Here is a 14,917-nt window from a genome sequence, read left to right on the forward strand (position 1 = left end):
CTACAGTGTGAGTGCCAGGACAGACTCCAAAGCAATAAAGAAAAACCCTGTCTCAAAAAACCAATATACATATATACATACATACATACATACATACATACATACAAACTAGATGGTGGTGATACATGCCTTTAATCTCACACTTGGGAGGCAGATGCAGGACAACCTCAATGAGTTTAAGGCCAGCCAGGTTTACAGAGTGAGTTCCAGTACATCCAAGACTACACAGAGGAAACCTTTATTAAAATTAAAAACTGTAGTCAGTCTTAGTCTTGTTTCCATCGACAGGGAGAGGTGAGTGTGAACCCTTCTCTGGGCCACTTTCCACTTGTCCTCCTTGAAGTCTCCTGTCCAGGGGATTGCATGCAAATAGACATGCCCTGCCAGGCCAAGCCATCCAGAGTCTGCAACATCACATTCTTAATCCTACCTCTACCCCCTGGGAGAGAGAATGTCTCAGACCCACCTGCACCCACCAGGGGAGCCCTTGGAATTAGACCTGCTTACACCCACTGGGAGAGAACCTTGGACCCATAGCCACTAGTGGAGTGAGAGAAACCACCTACATGCACTGGAAGAAGGGATGGGAAGATGACAGTCTGAAAAAGCATTCAACAACTGAAACACGAATATGACACCACAATGGTCTAGGGACTCTACACCAGCAAGACCTGAACATCACAACAGAGATGAAGCAGAACAAAATGACCTTAAAGACATATTTACGAAGATGATACAGACCCTCAAAAAGAAAATGAGAAAATCCATTAAAGAAATAGAAGAAAAACAAACAACAATGCAATAAATGGAGGAAACCACAAACTAAAAATTGCAAAAAATAAACAAATCTCTTAAAGAAAGCAAGGAAAGTCGAGAGAAAAAAATAACCAAACAAATGAAGGAAACAATTCAAACAGTTCAAGTCTTGAAAGCTGAAATAGAGATAATAAATAGTCATAGTAAGAAAGAAATCTAGAAATAGAAAATCTGGATAAATTATAAGGAAATATAGATTTAACCATAACCAACAGAATACAAGAGATGGCACTGAAGATACACTAGAAGAAAGAGATTGGTCAACCAAAGAAAATCTTAAGTCCAACAAATCCCTAAAACGAAATATGCAGGAAACGTGGGACATAGTGAAGAGGCCAAACCTAAGAATAATAGGTATAGAAGGTACAGAAAACATATTCAACAAAATCATAGAAGAAAACTTTCCCAACCTAAAGAAAGACAATTGGGTTTAACAGACATCTATAGAACATTCCATCCAAACACAAAAGAATATACATTCTTCTCAGCACTAAATAGAACCTTCTCTAAAATTAGCCACATGCTCAGCAACATAGCCAACCTCAAAGAAACAAAAACAATGGAATAAATCCATGTATCTTATCAAATAAACATGGTTTAAAGTTAGAATTCAACAAGAACATAAATTGCAGTAACCTTACAAACTCAAGAAAAATGTGTAATTGTATCATTCCTGGATCAAAGAAGAAATACAAAGGAAACTAAACTTTCTAGAATTCAGTGAAAATGAAGACACAACATATCCAAACTTATGGGACACTTTCAAAGCAGTGCTAAGAGGAAACTTCATAGCACTAAGTTGTCACATGAAGAAACTGGAGAATAGTCACACTAGAGAATTAACAGCATAAAAAAGAAGCAAACTAAGGGTTGGAATCAAAAAAGTGGAAACAATATGAAGAATCAATGAAACATAGAGATGTTCCTTCAAGAAAATCAAAAAGACAGACAAACCATTACCCAAACTAACCAAAATGCAGAGAGAGACAGAGCATGCTAACTAATAAAATCAGAAAAGAAAGGGGGGACATAAAAATGGACACTGAGGAAATCCAGAGAATCATCAGATCGTATGTTGAAAACCTGTACCCCACAAAATTCAAAAATTTAAATTAAATGGACAATTTACCAAAATTAAATAAGAACAGGCAACCTATGTACATAGACCTATAACCCCTAATGAAATAGAAGCAGTCATCAAAAGTCTCCCAACTAAAAAAAGACCAGGTCCAGATGGCTTCAGTGCAGAATTCTACCAGAAATTCAAAGAACTAATACCAATACTTCTCAAAGTGTTCCACACAATAGAAGCAGAAGGTCCATTGCCAAACTTTTTTTTATGAGGGTACAATTACCTTGGTACCTGGACCACACAAAGACACAAGATAGGTAAAGAACTACAGACCAATATCACTCATGATCACTGATGCAAAAAACTCAATAAAATACTGGTGAAACAAATCTAAGAGCACATCAGAAAAATCACGTACCATGATCAAGTCGGCTTCATTCCAGGGATTCAGGAATGGCTCAATATATGAAAATCCATCAGTGTAATCCAATATATAAACAAACTGAGCAGCAGCATCAGGTAAACAGGCCGGCTTCCCGGCCTGTGCTCCAGTGCCTGCAGATCCCCTGGGAACTGCACAGAGCTCCCAATCCCGGCGGGAGCCAAGCACCCAGACCCCAGGTCTTCTCTCCCACCAACGAGACCAGGAAACCAGAGGACCCAGGGAGACCAGGGGAGTAGCTGTTCGGGATCAAGTACAACAGGACCCAGCATAGGGTCCAGGGGACCAGGTAAGAGGATAAGCGCCCCAGATTCCTGTTCTTCTTCTCCACCCACGGGACCAGCATTCGGACAAGGAATAGAAGAACCACCAGATTATTGGACTTGCTAGTACCCACCAAAAAGGGAACGCTGGTCCCCAGACCAGAAAGGGGCTCTTTCTGTACCCACTAGAAGAAGAGATGGGAAAGAGACAATACAAAAACAGAGTCAGCAACAGAAAAACAAATATGACACCGCCAGATTCTAGAGACTCCACACCAGCAAGACCCCAACATTCCAATGCGGACGAAACAGAAGAGAACGACCTTAAAAGCACTTTCATGAAAATGATAGAGGCCCTAAAAGAGGATATTGGAAAATCCCTCAAAGAAATGGAAGAAAAAACAAACCAAAAAATGCAAGAATTGGAAGAAAAAACAAACCAAAAAAGGCAGAAAATGGAAGAAGAAATGAAGCAAAAAATGCAAGAAATGGAAGAAAAAACAAAGCAAAAAATGCAAGAATTGGAAGAAGAATCATACCAAAAAAGGCAGGAAATGGAAGAAGAATCAAAGCAAAAAATGCAAGAAATGGTAGAAAAAACAAAGCAAAAAATGAAAAAAAATGGAACAAGAAACAAACCAAAAAAGGCAGGAAATGGAAGAAGAAATAAAGCACAAAATGCGAGAAATGGAACAAAAAACAAACCAAAAAATGCAAGAAATGGAAGAAAGAACAAACCAAAAAATTCATAAAAGGCAACAAACGGACGAACAGATAAACAGAAAATTGCAAGAAGCAATGCAAACACTGCAAGGGTTGAAAACTGAAATAGAGTCATTAAAAAAACACAATCTGAAGAAAGGCAGAAAATAGAAAAGCTGGACAAACAGACAGGCACTACCAAAACAAGCATTACCAACAGAATAGAAGAGATGGAAGAGAGAATCTCAAGTGTTGAAGATACGCTAGGAGAAATGGATTTATCAACCAAAGAAAACCTTAAATCCAACAAATCCTTAACACAAAACATCCAGGAAATATGGGACACCATGAAAAGACCAAACCTAAGAATAATAGGTATAGAAGAAGGAGAAGAAATCCAGCTCAAAGGGGCAGAAGGCATATTCAACAAAATCATAGAAGAAAACTTTCCCAACCTTAAGAAAGACATGCCAATGAAGGTACAAGAAGCCTACAGAACACCAAATAGAGTGGACCACAAAAAAATCCCCTCGCCACATAATAATCAAGACCCCAAACATACAGAATAAAGAAAGAATATTAAGAGCAGCTAAGGAAAAAGGTCAAGTAACATATAAAGGCAGACCTATCAGAATTACACCTGATTTCTCCATGGAAACGCTGAAAGCCAGAAGGTCCTGGATAGATATTCAACCTACACTAAGAGACCACGGATGCCAGCCCAGACTACTATACCCGGCAAAGCTCTCAATCAATATAGACGGAGAAAACAAGATATTCCATGACAAAACTAGATTCAAGCAATATGTGTCCACTAACCCAGCCCTACAGAAAATTTTGGAAGGAAAACTCCAACCCAAGGAAGCTAACTACAACCAGAAAAACATAAGCATTAGAGAATCTCTCTCTACCAACAGCCAAAAGAACAAAGGGGTGAAATTCCACACATAATTCCACCAACAACAACCATCGCAAATCGAAGAAGGATGAGCAATCATTGGTCATTAATATCCCTCAATATTAATGGCCTTAACTCACCCATAAAAACACAGACTAGTAGATTGGATTCGAAGACAGAACCCTTCCTTCTGCTGCATACAGGAAACACACCTCACCCTTAAAGACAGACATTACCTGAGAATTAAAGGTTGGGAAAAAATTTTTCAATCGAATGGACCCAAGAAACAAGCCGGGGTAGCAATCCTAATATCTAACAAACTAGACTTTAAAATAAAATCAATCAAAAGAGATGAAGGAGGTCATTACATACTCATCACAGGTGAAACCCACCAAGAGGATGTGTCTATTCTGAACATCTATGCCCCAAATACAAAGGCATCCACATTCGTTAAAAAAACATTATTAGAACTTAAATCTCATCTAAAGCCCCACACAGTTATAGTGGGAGATTTCAACACACCACTCTCACCACTAGACAGGAATACCAAACAGAAACTGAACAAAGAAGCAAAAGGGCTAATAGAAGTAATGACCCAACTGGGATTAACAGATATCTATAGAACATTTCATCCACATAAAAAAGAATATACCTTCTTCTCACCACCACATGGAACCTTCTCAAAAATCGACCACATACTTGGCAACATATCAAACCTCAGCAGCTACAAAAAAATTGGAATAACTCCATGCATCTTATCAGACCACCATGCTTTAAAATTAGAATTCAACAACAACACAAATTGCAGAAAACCTACAAACTCATGGAAATTGAATAATGCTCAACTGCACCATCCCTGGGTCAAAGAGGAAATAAAAAAAGAAATTAAAGACTTCCTCGAATTCAATGAGAATGAAGACACAACATACCCAAACCTATGGGACACTTTGAAAGCAGTGCTACGGGGGAAGTTCATAGCGCTAAATGCTCACATGAAGAAACAGGAGAACAGTTATACCAGAGAATTAACATCACAGCTGAAAGCTCTAGAACACAAAGAAGCACACTCCCCCAGGAGGAGTAGACACCAGGAAATAATCAAATCGAGGGCTGAAATCAATAAAGTAGAAACCAGGAAAACAATACAAAGAATCAACTCAACGAAGAGTTGGTTCTTTGAGAAAATCAACAAGATAGACAAACCTTTGTCCAAACTTACCAAACAGCAGAGAGTGAACATGCAAATTAACAAAATTAGAAATGAAAAGGGGGACATAACAACAGACTCTGAGGAAATCCAGAGAATCATTAGGTCATACTTTGAAAACCTGTACTCCACAAAATTCGAAAATTTAAAGGAAATGGATGACTTCCTGGACAGCTATCAATTGCCAAAATTAAATCAAGAACAGATAAGCAATTTACATAGACCTATAACCCCTATGGAAATAGAAGCTGTCATCAAAAGTCTCCCAACCAAAAAAAGCCCAGGTCCAGATGGCCTCAGTGCAGAATTCTACCAGAAATTCAAAGAACAGCTTATACCAATTCTTCTCAAAGTGTTCCACACAATAGAAGCAGAAGGGTCTTTGCCAAACTCTTTCTATGAGGCTTCAATAACCTTGATCCCCAAGCCACACAAAGATACAACTAAGAAAGAGAACTTCAGACCAATATCCCTCATGAACATTGATTCAAAAATACTCAATAAAATACTGGCAAATCGGATCCAAGAACACATCAAACAATCATTCACCACGATCAAGTAGGTTTCATCCCATGAATGCAGGGATGGTTCAACATACGAAAATCCATCAACGTAATCCACCATATAAACAAGCTGAAAAACAAAAATCACATGATCATCTCACTAGATGCTGAAAAAGCCTTTGACAAAATCCAACACCCCTTCATGATAAAGGTCTTGGAGAGATCTGGGATAACAGGGACATACTTAAACATAATAAAAGCTATATACAGTAAACCAACAGCCAACATCAAACTAAATGGACAGAAACTCAATGCAATTCCTCTAAAATCAGGAACAAAACAAGGCTTTCCACTCTCTCCATACCTTTTCAACATGGTACTTGAAGTCCTAGCTATTGCCATACGACAACAAAGGGGGATCAAGGGGATACAAATTGGGAAGGAAGAGGTCAAACTTTCACTGTTTGCAGATGATATGATAGTTTACATCAATGACCCAAAGAACTCTACCAGGGAACTCTTACAGCTGATTAACACCTTCAGCAAAGTGGCAGGCTACAAGATCAACTCAAGAAAATCAGTAGCCCTACTATATACAGATGATAAAAGGGCTGAAAGAGAAATCAGAGAAACATCACTGTTTACAATTGCCACAAACAACATAAAATACCTTGGGGTAACGCTAACCAAACAAGTGAAAGACCTGTATCATAAGAACTTTGAATCTTTAAAGAAAGAAATTAAAGAAGCCCTCAGAAAATGGAAAGATCTCCCATGCTCTTGGATAGGTAGGATCAATGTAGTAAAAATGGCAATCCTGCCAAAAGCAATCTACAGATTCAATGCAATCCCCATTAAAATCCCAGCACAGTTCTTCACAGACCTTGAAAGAACAATAATCAATTTTTAAAGGAAAAACAAAAGACCCAGGATAGCCAAAACAACCCTGTTCAACAAGGCAACGTCCGGAGGCATCACCATCCCTGACCTCAAGCTCTATTATAGAGCTATAGTCCTGAAAACAGCTTGGTATTGGCACAAAAATTGACAGGTAGACCAATGGAATCGAATTGAAAACCCGGGTATTAACCCACACACGTACGAACATCTGATCTTTGACAAAGAAGCTAAAAATATACAATGGAATAAAGAAAGCATCTTCAACAAATGGTGCTGGCATAATTGGAGACTGGCATGTAGAAGAATGCAGATCAATCCATGTCTATCGCCATGCACAAAACTTAAGTCCAAATGGATCAAAGACCTCAACATAAATCCAGCCACACTGAACCTCTTAGAAGAGAAAGTGGGTGGTACCCTTGAACGAATTGGTACAGGAGACAGCTTCCTGAACATAACACCAGTAGCTCAGGCAGTAAGATCAAAAATTAATAAATGGGACCTACTGAAACTGAGAAGCTTCTGTAAGGCAAAGGACACAGTCAGCAAGACAAAAAGGCAGCCCACAGAATGGGAAAAAATATTCACTAATCCCACATCTGACAGAGGGTTGATCTCCAAAATTTACAAAGAACTCAAGAAGCAAGTCTCCAAAACACCAAAGGACCCTATTAAAAAGTGGGCTGCAGAACTAAATAGAGAGTTTTCAATAGAGGAGTCTAAAATGGCTGAGAGGCACTTGAGAAAGTGCTCAACATCCTTAGCCATCCGGGAAATGCAAATCAAAACAACTCTCAGATACCATCTCACCCCTGTCAGAATGGCTAAAATCAAAAACACCAATGACAATTTATGCTAGAGAGGATGTGGTGAAAGGGGGACACTCCTCCATTGCTGGTGGGAGTGCCAACTGGTTCAGCCACTTTGGAAATCAGTGTGGAGATTCCTCAGAAAAATGGGAATAAACCTACCACAAGACCCAGCAATTCCACTCTTAGGCATATATCCAAAAGATGCCCATTCATACAACAAAGAGGTCTGTTCCACTATGTTCATAGCAGCTTTATTTGTAATTGCCAGAACGTGGAAGCAACCTAAATGTCCCTCACCCGAAGAGTGGATAGAGAAAATGTGGTACATCTACACAATGGAGTACTATTCAGCAGAAAAAAATAATGGAATCATGAGATTCGCAGGCAAATGGATGACACTAGAAGAAACCATCCTGAGTGAGGTAACCCAGTCACAAAAAGAGAAACATGGCATGTACTCTCTCATATATGGATTTTAGACATAGATCTGGGGAGTGCCAGCCTTCAATCCTATGGCCAGAGAGTCTGGGAAACAGAAACTTTATTTAGTGGCTGATCGAAGAAGAGGCAGACTCCCTTGGTTAAGTACTGAGCTGAACTCAAGAAAGCCAGTAACAGAGAGGGAGGACTGATGATCAAAGGGATTAAGACTGGGCTGGTTTAACCCCCAGAAACAGCTGACCAGACAAAGGTTAACTCTTGAATCCCAGGCATTAGCCTGGGAAGCCAGCATGGGACTGAGCAAGACCCCCTGAATCTGGGTGTCAGTGAAGAGGCCTAGGGAATCTATTGAGCCTTGGGCAGCAGATCAGTACCCATCCCAAGTATACACACGGACTTTGGACTCCAATAGAACAATGTGAGGTGCACTCTCACCCAGAACTCTTGGGAAAGGGTCTAGGCCCTGCCCTATATGAAATGACACACTATGGACACCCCCATGGAGGGCCTCACCCTCCCTGGAGAAATGAGAGGATAATGGGGGGGAAGGGGAGGGCACGGGAGGAAGGGAGGGAATGGGAGAGAGACCTGGAACTGACTTGTGAAGCAACCTTGATTCTTATCTAAATTTAAACTGGAAAATAAAATTTAAAAAAATGACAAGATTCACTAGGCACCTCACTTCCAAAAGGAAACAAGCAAAGACCTGAGACCAGACCAACTGCCTGGAAGAAGTAGAAACCAGCCCAGTTGCCTAGAAGAGGTTTAGAACAACTGAGTCACTTGGAAAGGACACTCTCCAACCTGTTCAGTGTGCTTCAGGTTCCCAGCTTTTGTGAGCTGCCACCTATGTTGGGGTGAACATTGGTGATGCAGCTGTCTTTGAGTAAGTAACATCAAACTCATATTCTCATAAGGAACTTCAATAAAAGTCGTTGGTTCACCAAGATGGACTTTGGTAATATCTATGCATTGGGACCTGTTGTGTGCTCTTGATAGACATGTATGTGGTGTCTCGCCAACAAAAGTTTTGTCACACAACAACATGTAACAATAATGTTCAAAGAAAATGAGGCCATCAGTTTGAGAAGGAGTGGGAAGAAATAAATGGAAGGAGGTAGCAGGAAGAAAGGGAAGAAGCAAGTGGCATAATTTTTAATTAAAAACAAATGAATAAAAATGTTTATAAAGAGTGAAAAAAAAGAAATCTAAAAATTAATTTAATTTGAATACCATTATGTAGAAATATCTCATTGTAAGTCATCAGTGTAATATTATCATTGGAAGGTCATATCATCAATACGAAGTTTTAAATGGCATATTTTTTCACTTTTAATGGAGATGTTGGTTCTGTTCTGTTATTATGTCAGAAGTGTTATTAAATGCCAAACCTATTCACAAGGGGCACAGATGATACAAAGAGCAAAAACATCCTGACAAAGGTTTTCCAAAAATAAAGCAGTAAAGATTTCCTATAAAAAAATAAATAAACAAACTGAAACAGAAAAACCACGTGATCATTTCATTAAATGCTGAAAAAGCCTTTGATAAAATCCAATGCCCCTTAATGATAAAGGTCTTGGAGAGATTAGGAATAACAGAAACATACCTGAACATAATAAAAGCAATATACAGTAAACCAACAGCTAAAATCAAACTAAATGGAGAGAAATACAACGTGATTCCTCTAAAATCTGGAACAAGACAAGGTTGTCCACTCTCTCCATATCTCTTCAATATTGTACTTGAAGTTCTAACTAGAGCAGTAAGACAACAAAAGGAGATCAAAGGGATACAAATTGGAAATGAAGAAGTCAAATTTTCGCTATTTGCAGATGATAGTTTACATAAATGACCTGAAAAACTCTACTAGGGAACTCCTACAACTGACAAATACCTTCAACAAAGGGGCAGGATACAGGATTACCTCAAAAAACTCAGTAGCCCTACTACATACATGGGCTGAGAAAGAAATCAGAGATACATCACCCTTTACAATAGCCTCAAACAAGTATTATATTTTGGGGTAACTATAACCAATCAAGTGAAAGGCCTGGATCAGAAGAACTTTGAGTCTTTTATGTTGGCATGTAGCAGTTTTTATTCATATGATACTGTCTGAAGTATTTAATACATTGTTAGTGTGGAGTGTATCTAAAGAGACTGCCACTGAAATTATGCTTCTGTCTGATCCACAAGAGTGCAAAGAGGCATCCTATTCATGTTCCCTATCTGGGCCATTTGTATGCTGAAAGCTCAGTTGTTCAAATGATAAAGCCAGGATGATGGAAACGACAAAAATCTGCATATAACAGACAAAAGCAATGTAGGACACTGTATTGCAGGACTACTGGCAGTTCTTGACTTTGCCAATTTTTTTTCTGCCAAAATTTTATCCTCCCACCAGGGGAATTCATTTTTTTCAGATATTATAATGGAAGAAATTTCACAGAAAATGCCAACCTTGGCCCTGATTTTTTGTTGTTGTTTGTTTGTTGTTTTTCATTTTTTTTGGCTGTTCAATTTTTCATTGCACAAGTCACATCAATACACCTTCACAAGTATACAAATATCCCACAGCATTTCCCCTGTTTGTCTAAATCAAAAGAAAATGTTTCAACTCTAACATAGTAAAAATATATACAATAAGAACAATTATGAAGTAAGAATAACACAATGTCCAGTCTATTTGTATTTGACAAATTTAAAGAAAACATTTCATTATCTATCCTATCTTGCTGAATCCAAATATTTGTACAAGTTTATTTATTTTTTCCAGATTTTTATGCTATTTTTTATTCAAGTTAGAAACAAGCTTGCTTCACATGACACTCACAGCTCCCTCTCCCTTCCCTGCCCTCACCAAACCCTCAAACCCCCACCCAATCCCTACTCCAGAACTGAAAAGAAAGAAATTAAAGCATATACCAGAAAATGGAAAGATCTCCCATGCTCTTGGATAGGTAGGATCAACATAGTAAAAAATGGCAATCTTGCCAAAAGCAATCTACAGATTCAATGCAATCCCCATCAAAATCCCAGCACAATTCTTCACAGACCTTAACAGAACAATACTCAACTTTATATGGAAAAACAAAGACCACTGATAGCTATAACAATCCTGTAAAAAAAAAGGAACTTCTGGAAGCATCACCATCCCTGACTTCAAGCTCTATTATAGAGGTATAATACTTAAAAGAGCTTGATGTTGGCACAAAAACAGATAGGCATACCAATGGAATTGATTTGCAAACCATGATATTAACCCACACACATGCAGATACCTGGTTTTTCGCAAAGAAGCTAAAACTATAGAATGGAAAAAAAGAAAACATCTTCAACAAATGGTGCTGGCAGAACTGGATGCTGATGTGTAGAAGATTGCAGATAGATTCATATCTGTTGCTATGCACAAAACTCAAGTCCAAATTGATCAAATACCTCAACATAACTCCAAACACAATGAATCGCTTAGAAGAGAAAATGCGAGGTATCCTTGAACTATTTGGTACAGGAGAACACTTGCTGAACATTAAGACCAGTAGCACAGACACTGAGATTGAAAATTAATAAATGGTACCTCCTGAAACTAAGAAGCTTCTGTAAGGCAAAGGACACAGTCAGCAAGACAAAAAGCCAGCCCACCAAATGGGAAAAGATCTTCACCAATGCCACATCTGACAGAGGAGTGATTTACAAAATATACAAAGAATTCAAGAAGCTAGTTACCAAATAATCCAATTAAAAATGGAGTACAAAACTAAATAGATAATTCTCAATGAAGGAAGCTAAAATCCCTGAAAGACAACATCCTTAACTGACATAGAAATGCAAATAAGACAACTCTGAGTTACCGTCTTGCACCTGTCAGAATGACTAAAATCAAAAACACCAAAGACAGTTCATGCTGGAGAGGATGTGGAGAAAGGAAAACACTCATCCACTGATGGTAGGAGTGCAAACTTGAACACCTACTTTGAAAATCAGTGTGGCAGTTCCTCAGGAAAATGGCAATCAATCTACCTCAAGATCCAGCAATTCTACTCTTATGCACATATCCAAAGGATACACATTCATATATTCAACCATGCTCACAGCAGCATTATTTGTAATAGCCAGAAGCTGGAAGAAACCTAGATGCCCCTCAACTGAAGCATGGATAAATAAAATGTGGTGTATTTACACACAGGTGTACTACTCTGTGGTAACAAACACAATGGAATATTGAAATTTGTAGACAAATGGATGGAACTAGAAGAAACCATCCTGAGTAAGGTAACCTAGTCACAAAAAGACATACATGGTATGTACTCACTCATATATAAATATTAGACATAGAACAAAGGATAACCAGCCTACAATCCACACCTCCAGAGAAGCTAGGAAACAAGAGAGGCAAACATGGTCCCCTGGAGAAGGGGAAAGGGACAAGATCTCTTGAACAAATTGTAACATAGGGGAAGGGGAGAGGAAGTTAGGAGAAGAGAGAATAGGGAAGGTAGACATGAGGGAGCAGAAGATTGAGTTGGGGGAAGAATAGAAGACAGAAAGAAAAGAGATACCTTCATAGAAAAGCCATTATAGCTTTAAAGAAAAATCTGGCACTAGGGAAATGTCCAGAGATCCATAAGGATGACCCCAACTAAGAATCTAAGCAATAATGGAGAGTGATGCTGCAATGATAAACTGCACACTTACTGAAAGTAAAAATAAGTACTTATTGTAGAAATTACTCACAAGAGAGAAACAAGTAATCCAGATGTGCTGAGTAGTTTTCCACCACTGAACTGGAAGCCAGAAAGCCAGAAAAAGAGAGTGAGACTTCTGTTGTTCAATCTTTTACACCTTCCTTTGTAATGTCCCTAGCCATGCCCAAAAGTGGGCCTGGCTGGTGACGTAGATCACCTACGTCTGTATACGTCTTTAGTCATGCCTAAAGTGGGTGTGGTAAGTGGTGTGGTGAACTGCCCTTTTATTACCTCCTCTGTATATGCCTCTAATAAGTCACATGGCTAATGGTGGTGTTCTGTTTTCCTCCTACAGGAGAGGCTACATAAATGCCCTTCCACTATAATGAGAATTATGACTAACTTATATGTTATCCTAGAGACTTTATTCAGTAGCTGATGGAAGCAGAAACAGAGACCCACAGGTAGGCACTGAGCTGAACTCCTGAAATGAAGTTGTAGAGATGGAGGAGTGATAAGCAAAGGAGTCAAGACCATGCTGGGGGAAAACTGCAGAAACAGCTGATCTGAACAAGGGGAAGCTCAAGGACACCAGTCTGAGAGCTGGGAAATCAGCATTGGACTGAACTGGGACCCATGAATGTGGATGTCAGCTAGGAGGCCTGGACAGTCTATGTGTCCTCTAGTAGTGGAACAGTATTTATAACTAGTGTACTAATGGAATTTTGGAGTCCATTCCCCAAAGAGGGATATTTCCTCAGCCTCGACACACAGGGGAGGTACTAGGCCCTGCCCCAAATGATGTGATAGACTTTGATGATCCCCTATGGAAGGTCTCAGCCTCCCTGGGGAGCACAAGAGGATGGCATGTGGTGTCAGTGGGTGGCATGGGAGAATGGGAGGGAAAGGGAACTGGGATTGATATGTAAAATAATATTGCTTCTTATTGAAATTTAAAAATATAAAAAAATTATACCCAACAAACCAAACAAAGATAAACTACAGGAAGAAATATATTGAGCTGAAGAAAAGAAAGAGAATAGCCAAATATATTGCAAAGAAATACAAATCCATGATGAATAAAATACAAGCTAACACAGAGAAAACAAATGTAACAATAAACAGCACACTTGATGAGGGTATAGGTAACTATTTATTGTAGAAATTACTTACAAGAGAAAAACAAACAACCAAGGTGAGTCAGCAGCTTTTGCCACAGAACCAGAAGCCAAAAAGAGAGCATGCATCTCTCCTGAACCACATTTTATTACCACCTTCAAACGCAGCTCTAGCCACACGTGGTTAGCGGTGCAGTTCACTGCATTTTATTACCACATCTGTATGTACTTCTAGCCACACCTGGGCATGGCTAGTGGTACAGTCCTAAAGTCTCTTCCTACAATTCCCCTTTTTAGTCTAAAGAATATATTTAAACTTAAAACAAAACTAACTTGTATCAATGAACAAAATGTCTCATACATCTATCCCATCTAAACCTAACCTTATCTGAAAGACAAACCCAAGTCTGAGCACCTCCTTCCATTTCCAACCCTAAAATAATTGAACACTAACATTATCAGGTGTAAACTATCCTGCAATATCAACAGTAGGGAGATGAGACATGGAATTCTCAAAACTATTTCCTGCTGAAATAGAACAATGACAATCTCATGGGGATCTGTGAGAAGACAATGTTAGTGTAACAAGAATCTTAAGTAGGTTAGACAGTCTGTGCTTGGCAAGAGATGCTTGATTGAAGTTCTTGACTGGAGTTCTAGTGTTGACTGAAGCTCTTGTCCGAAGTTCTGGACAGATTGTAGAAGTTAGTGGCATCCCAGGTTGTAGAGAGCCCATAGGCGGTATTACCTTGCTGATAGCTCTCAGGTCAGTAACCATTCTCCATTTCCCAGACTTCTTTTTGATAACAAATACAGGAAATTCCATGTACTATTTGATTCTTCAATATGTCCAGCATCTAGCTGTTCCTGAACTAAATTTTCCAATGCATCTAACTTTTCAGAGGTCATAGGCCATTGACCTACCCAGACAGGTACATCTGTTAGCCATTATAAGGGTAGAGCTTTTGGTTGCTCTGTAGGTTTGCACTAGCATCCTGTTTCTGTATGGCCTGTATGTTTGGAATCTGTTTTCTGCAGTGCCTTACAATATTTTT

General features: G+C 39.0%; 1 pseudogene; it reads left to right on the top strand.

The window, feature by feature from the left end:
• LOC110342356 overlaps positions 1-14,917 on the top strand; it is a 54,599-nt pseudogene that overhangs the window by 27,799 nt on the left and 11,883 nt on the right.

The sequence above is a fragment of the Mesocricetus auratus genome, unplaced genomic scaffold, assembly GCF_017639785.1.
Source record: "Mesocricetus auratus isolate SY011 unplaced genomic scaffold, BCM_Maur_2.0 Super-Scaffold_4256, whole genome shotgun sequence".
NCBI classification, from domain to species: Eukaryota; Metazoa; Chordata; class Mammalia; order Rodentia; family Cricetidae; genus Mesocricetus; species Mesocricetus auratus.